At 53.0% G+C, this 7,179-nt stretch overlaps 1 protein-coding gene across 3 annotated transcripts in view; it reads left to right on the top strand.

Moving 5' to 3' along the window:
* The window catches only part of Chd2 (chromodomain helicase DNA binding protein 2), a 152,612-nt gene extending 148,248 nt beyond the window's left edge, over nucleotides 1-4,364 (top strand). For all 3 annotated transcript variants that reach the window (XR_002820119.1, XR_002820118.1, XM_023710091.1), the window contains one exon: nucleotides 1,208-4,364. The gene's annotated coding sequence lies outside the window, so the exon portion shown is untranslated. The remainder of the gene's footprint in view (nucleotides 1-1,207) is intronic.
* The last annotated feature ends 2,815 nt before the right edge of the window (nucleotides 4,365-7,179 follow it).

Below are 7,179 nucleotides of genomic sequence, written 5' to 3'. Positions count from 1 at the left end.
TGGTGCTGGGGGATTGAACCGTGGTCCCTGTGCTTTGCTAAGCTTGTTCTAAGTAGGTGCTTTAGACCACTGAGCCATCTCGCCAGCCCAACCACCATTTATTAAAGGGGACATCTTTGCTTAAAAAAGGTGCAAGGGTAACATCATAGGTTTGATGTAATTTCCCTACTGATTGTTGATGTTGGGCATTGTGTCCTGGGCTTATTGGCCATTTGTGTGGTGGTTGGGTTTTTTTGAGCATTATCTATTCAAGTCCTTTTTTTTTTTTTTTTAAGTTAGGTTGTTCATCTTTCTGTTAAGTTATACATACTATACTTTAATGGTATAGTAAGTTTATTGGGCTCTAGGCTAAAAATCTGAATTTTCTTTTCATTGAACACCAATTTAAAAATAATTTTATTAAACTTTATTTTTTTTCAGGTATTCAGTACAGGGTCTCCCTACACAGATCGGACTTGTAGTGATCTTCCTAATGCTGAGATTACAGGCGCTCTCTGTCACTGTCTCAGCGTGCCCTAGCAGTGGGGCCGGCGCAGCATTTAATCTGCTGAACTATGTGGCCGGCCCTTAATCTTTATTGTTGATTGTGGGTTTTGCTGTTACTATTAACTTACTAACTGACAGAAAATAATTTCTGTCAGTCTTGGCTCCTGAGATTGGTTTAAGGCTAAGAAAATATTTAGTTTTATTTTCTAAGAGGGACAAAGCGTTTACAGATCAAAAGTAACTGTTTACATTTATACTTGTTATCACTATAGATTTGATGTATTCTATGTCATTTCATTAGACGTATTTTTTTTAATGGTAACAAAGATTTATTGAAAATAGGAAAAGAAACAGGCTCTGCAAGAGTAAGTTTGAACCAAGTAAAAGTAGGACAAGACATCCCCTACAGTGTGAGGGAAGGTGACCACTGTGCAAGAGGGAACACACTGGCCGCAAGGTGAAGTATTTTGCCAGTATGTACAAAATGACTTCGTTACAACTTTTTTTGGCCTTGAACTCACTGTAGCCCAGGCTGGCTTGGAACTCAACGCAGACCTCCTGCCCCAGCGTGTGCCACTGCACCTATTTTCATTTATTTAATTTTTGATTGCTAGTCCATTGAGTATTAGTGCTGTCCATTCATCAGTACCACATGAAAAAAAAAAAGGTGGATGAAAATGTGGCTTCAGATGCTCAGCTAATCCTTGTATCTCTGTTTCAGACATCATCATGACTCCAAGCGGAGGCGATCCGATGAGTTTAGGCCTCAAAATTACCACCTGCAGGATTTCCGACGAATGTCTGATCACCGCCCCCCGATGGGCTACCATGGCCAGGGACCCTCGGACCACTATCGCTCTTTCCACACAGACAAATTGGGGGACTATAAACAGCCACTGCCTCCACTCCACCCTGCAGGCTCGGATCCTCGCTCACCCCCCTCTCAGAAATCTCCTCATGATTCTAAGTCCCCCCTGGATCACAGGTCTCCTTTGGAGAGATCACTAGAACAGAAAAACAATCCAGATTATAACTGGAACATTCGGAAAACATAAAGGACAGCTTGGGCAGGGGAGAGCAGGAGTCACCAAGCATGGACACTTGGCTGGTGGCTGGTTTCGGGACGGGGTGGGGCTTCCAGACATGCTGCTGCCAGTCCTGGCCGGCCAAGGAGCACTTCAGGGAGTGGGAGGCCTTTGGTGGCCGACTTTGGTCTGAGCACCGCTCCTGCTCTTCGGCCCCCACCCAACTCCAGCCCAGCTCAGGCCTCCCACCTCCATGGGTGCTAGGAGGATGGCAACTTCTGCATCCCGGCTTCCTTGGGCTGTTCTCCAGTGAAGGGATCGGGGATCCCTTGAGTCATGAATGTCTTGTTGCCAGGTTCAGTGTCCCTGAACCTCACAGTGGTCAGGGGAAGGCACTGGTGCATGAAGGCTGCCAGACCTGCTGGACAGTATGTGATGGGTTCACGATGATGTAACAGATGCTGCTGATGGGGCGGGGGGCTGGGGTGAGGGTGGGTCTCACATCTAGGACTTGAGGGGGAGTAGGTTCACCCCTCCAGTGTGTTTCTGGGAGAAGTGAGGCACTCTGCCCACATGTGAGACCTATGGGGGTGGGAGTGGGGGCGGGGGCGAGGGCGAGGGCGAGAGCGAGAGGGAAGCCCTTCTGCTTCGCCTCTTCCCTGTGACACTAATTCCTGTGCTATCTTCGGTCTCCGGGGTGGCTTCCTTTTTCCCTGTTGAGGAGACTTGGGTCCCCTGGGGCTTTGGAGTACTGTGAGGTAGGCAGTGTGTGTCCGCGTGGGGCTTGCTGATGCGGCAGTGGTGGGGCCTGGGGTGGGAGGGTGCTGTGGCCAGGGAACGGGAATCCCTGGCAGACAGAAGCTCCTGCGTTGAGGGAGGGAAAGTGCAAGCAGAGGTGGCTTGCCAGCCAGCCAGCTGCTCACAGCTGGAGTAGGGACCCTGGGAGGGAAGGAGTGCAAACAGGAGGGAGGGGCCTTTCAGTATTGGAGTAGGCCACTGGCTGCAGCTGCGTCTTAGTTTAGTTTCCTTGCACCGCTTGAAGATATGGACTGAAAGAATCATGTATCTTCTGGTATTCACAGGCTGGTCAGACAAGTCAGTTACCTGTGGGGAGAGCAGGCTCCCACCGCTACCTGGAGGTCCCGTTTCTTTTAGAGTAAGGGCTGTAAAGTATAAGCCTATGTTATACTTCACAGATAGAAAGCATCCGAGGCCAGGGTAGCAGACTTCAGATGGTTAGACTCCTGTGGGAGTTGGATTGAGTCGGGACTGGGGGCTGGGCGGTTGCATTATGAAGCAGGCTCCTTTCAGCTTCCTGGCGTGGGGCCTTCTAAAAATTCATTTCCAGTACAGGTTGCCAGTATTAAAGCATCCAAAGCTTTTGTAGATGGAGACAGAAACACTGACTTAAACGTAAGCAATAGTGTGCCTCTGAGTAGCCGGACTCCAAACTGAGGAAAGCCCTTCCTGGGCATGTACAGGGTGAAACCCATGAATAGGCTCTGCAGGCCTCGCCCTGGGCAGCACCGCTGGTGCCTCCACTAGTACCTGCTGGCAATGTCTCCCCAGGACTCGTGTGGGGGGCTGGGCTGCTGCTCCCTACTTGGCTTCCTACGTGGGAGCCCGGGTCTCTGCAGCTCGCGCTGAGGGCCGGCAGACCCAGCACCCCTTATTGCCGCGAGGTCCTTGGGTCACTGGGCCTTCCCTATCCATTCATGTCCTGCAGCCCAGCCCAGCAACTGCTTGGAGGAGGCGGGGAATTCAGCCTCCACCTTGGCACAAGGTGCAAAGGAAACCAGAGGTGGAGCTTCTTGCTGCTGCTGCTGCTGCTGCTGCTGCTGCTGCTGTTGCCACCCCCGGCTCGTCCAGCCCAACCAAAGCAAGGCTAGGTTGGCTTGCTGGGCCCCTGATTGTTGCACCGACTCAGCAAGGCTTTTCTCTCCAGTTGTTGATAGGAAATGCAAGTTATTCCCAAAGATGTCTCATCATGAGGAAAGAGAGCTTCCCTTTGTTCACATTCAGGACCTCTAGTGCCATAAGATGTAGCAGGAGGCAGTATCAGCCAGAGCAGTGTTACATTGATTATGAATCACAGTGTATTCCAGGAAACATCTGTGTTGGGTGTTGAAGTGTGTCTGAAGAGTGGGCTGGTCAGAGGGCAGCACTTCCTCATTGATTTAATCAGTGTGATTAGCATGTGTTTAAATCGCAACCGAAGTTTGCACGGGCAGAAGTTCTCTCACTTCTCAGTGGGGGTGGCTGCCCAGGAGCTTGAGGCTGTATTCTGTGGAGCCTGGCTTTAAGCGCTCGCCTTTTTGTTGGAGGCAGAGTGGGCTGAGCAAGGACGGAACTACCGTTACCAACAGCCTCGGTAAACAAGGATGGGCCTGACGCACGCTAACTCTAGGACAGGACAAGGTGAGGCCCAGGTGGATGCTGCGCCCTTGGGGAGCTGGCCTCATGGCCCTTGGCCTGTTCTCCTCTCCCTTCAGTCATTCCGTAGCCCCTCAAAGGGACAGCGGACACCTCCTGCTGCCCTGCAGAGGCCTTGAGGTGCTGGGTGTTCATTGGGAGTTCCCACTATGACGCAGAAGTCCTACAGACCAAATCCACGTGTCAGCAGGAGGGGTGGCCGCGTAGCGAGGAGAGCCATGCCAAGGGTCCAGGCTGCTTTAGTCCATCTGTGCCCCTCTGGGGACAGGTGGTGTTCTTTATTGTAAAATTGTGGACTTTTAAACCTGTTGACTTTAACAGTAATTAATTTATATTTGTGAAAATGCCACTGTCCTAGTGATTTCTGATGTAAATAATGTTGTTTATATAGTATGTATTAAATTTTCCTACATTGTAAAACTGCTGTACTTTTGATTCTTGTATATTAAAAAGTGTTACTAAGGAATTTTAGCAGCGGGTACCATGTTGCCTTGGTTTCCGTGTGAGCCGCCTTGGCCTGCCTCCCTCCTGTGCAGTGCTGGGTCCTGTCCAGGAAATTTGACAGCCTCGTCCGAGATGCCTTTTACTGTAGAGCTTTTTCCCCCGGCCAGTGCCAGTTGTGTTGTTTTTTCCAGGCCTTGACACCACAGGTTTCTAAGATTTTCTGTGCCCAGCAAGCTGTTGAGGGTGACAGCTCCCTGGCCCAGCAGTGACAGGTTGCAGCCCATGGTCTCCCCAGTGTGAGACCTGGGGAGACAGCTGGCCACACCCACATCCAGAGAGAGAGTCTGCCAGTCCACAGCTTGGGGTTACTGAACAGTTGGGTTACAGATCCTGGAGGGAGCAAGGCAGTTTATAATGGAAACACTGACACTCATGCTTGCTCACTCCACAGATTGCACAGGACTGGCCACTTCAGTGTGGCCCACACAACAGGATGCCTCAGCCTGCCCGAGGAGCGCGGAAACCTCATACTGAGGGTTTTTACTAATAGAGTAACTAAAACCACCTTTGTTGGGGCTGGAGAGATGGCTCAGTGGTCTAAAGTACCTACTTGAAACAAGCTTGGCAAAGCACAAGGACCACGGTTCAATCCTCCAGCACCACATGCCAGCCAGCCCCGCCCCCTGGTGGGCTGAGCTGGCCACACACAATAAATAAATGTAATAAATAAAAATAAATATTTAAAAAAAAATAAAAAAAAATAAAAAAAAATAAAACCACCTTTGTTGCCATCCACACTCTTCTTCATGGCCTTGAATTGGCTGTGTAGCCCCAGTTGGTCTCAAACTTGAAATCCTGCTGCCTCAGACTGCCAAGTGCTGGAGTGCAGATGTGTACCACCATGCCTTCCTCCATTAGTTCTCACACTGTTGTTGCTATTTGTCCAAGAGCACAGGAATCAACCGGGGCACTTGGGTACAGGTCTTGCTTGGCCTGGCCTGGCCTGGCTGAAGGATGGCTGGGCTGTGCAGTGCACATAGCTTGTGGGTAAATGATGAGCTAAGGATTCTCCCTGCCTGAAAAGAATAAGAAAACCTGACTCAGTCCTTCTGCTGTTCACAACTTGGCTGGAGCGGCTTGGGGAAACTAAGAGCAAGTGCTGCAGGAATCTGCTCATTAGGATTTACAATAGTACCACAGCCTGGAGACCCACTGCTGCCAGGTCGCCCGCCTTTTCCTGGAAGCAGCAGGCCCAGGGCCCCGCCGCCTCCTCCCTCACTGGCATCTCCACTGGCCCTCAGTGCCAACAGAAGGGTCACTCACTTAAACCCAAGGCTCTGTGGTCTGCCAGCCTGGACTGTGGACTCCAGATCCCAAGCTTTGGCTCTCATAGCCTCAGGGCTAGCTTTGCCAGGCAGGGTTTGTCCTGCACCTGTGCCAACCAGCCCCAGCTCTTGCACTGCACCTTCTGGTCCAGCCCAAGGTGCTGCCTACAGTTCTGTCCCTTGGGAAGAGGTGGCTGGTGGCATAAAACCTCCTGCAGAACCTGCCGGGGGCTTCCTTGTTGGTTCTGTGGCCACATGATGTGTGGAGGACAGGTCTGGCCAGGTCGCCTGGCCTTGTTCTGAGACAAGCACTTCTCTGGCATTAAGTGGGAAGGGGACAAGCGACAAGCCCACAGCTGCTCACATCAGCGGTGGGCAGAGCCATACCCACCTCTCAGTGCCTGCTGCCCCGCGGAGGCGCTCCTCGGTTACCTTTCATCCCCAGGACAATGTACCCACCGCTGCAACTAGGAGGGAGGGTTATTGCGGCTCTTGGCTTCCCCCGTGGTAGGCTGGCTGCAAGGCCCCTGGCATGGAGGAGGGGCCTGGGTGGAGAACCTGGTGTCCGGAAGGAAGCAGAGACAGGAAGACGTGTGGATAGGAACGCAGCCTCCTGCGTCCATGCTGTCGCCACTTCCCAACCGGTGGACCCAGCGCAGAAGCCACGACCTCATCCAATGGAGCCCCACAATCCAGCCATGTCCCAGGGCCCCGTGGGTCCTAAGGAAGGCTGCTTTTGGAGGTCCCGGGGTTCCCTGTGACTGGCGCCCCCGGGGAAAAGGAGAGGTTTGCAACCCCAAGGTGGTGTTTAGTCTTGGACCGGGTGGGAGCTGAGCAGCTAGAAAGGGAGGGAAGTCTGGTGCCCAGTGGTAGCTGGTGCAGCCACTGTCCGCTGAGGGCGGGCTCTGGGACCCACACAGAGAGCTGCACGGACAGGTCTAACGGGCTGGTGCCAGTGGACCAGCAAGCACATGGGGACCCAGGCTGAGTGCCAGCGAGAATCAGCCGAACTGCAGGGCAGGGGGCCTGGCCCCCAGCTCTGTGCTTAGCATCCGGTATTGGGCACAGCTGTACCTCTGCCCATTCCTCAGCTACGAAATGGTACTCTTGTGCCCTCACCAGTGTGAGGCAGGGAAAAGCGAGGTCTCTGAGATGGTGCAGGATGCAGGACACTTGTCTCGGGGCGCCGGAGCCAGGCTCCTCTCGCCACCCTGTTCGGGTTTCCGGGCCACTTGTAGTCTCAGCAGTGGAGGCTGAGGGCTCGGGTGACTGTGCTTCCTAATGCTTCCTGCAGAGGGCAGCAGGGGCCCACAAACCGCCCGCCCCGCCAAGCCGGTACAAATGCAGCCGCCTCTACCTTGCAGGAAGCTGGAGGGGAAGGAAGAGGAGCGGCCCCTGCTGTAGGGGCAGTTCTGCCCCCAGCCCAGCCTTCCTCAACCCCAGCCCCAGCCCCAGCCCCAGCCCCA

The sequence above is a fragment of the Octodon degus genome, unplaced genomic scaffold (genome assembly GCF_000260255.1).
Source record: "Octodon degus isolate 3935 unplaced genomic scaffold, OctDeg1.0 scaffold00002, whole genome shotgun sequence".
Lineage (NCBI taxonomy): Eukaryota > Metazoa > Chordata > Mammalia > Rodentia > Octodontidae > Octodon > Octodon degus.
The sequence above is the reverse complement of the archived record's forward strand: the minus strand, read 5'-3'. Positions and strand labels throughout refer to the sequence as shown.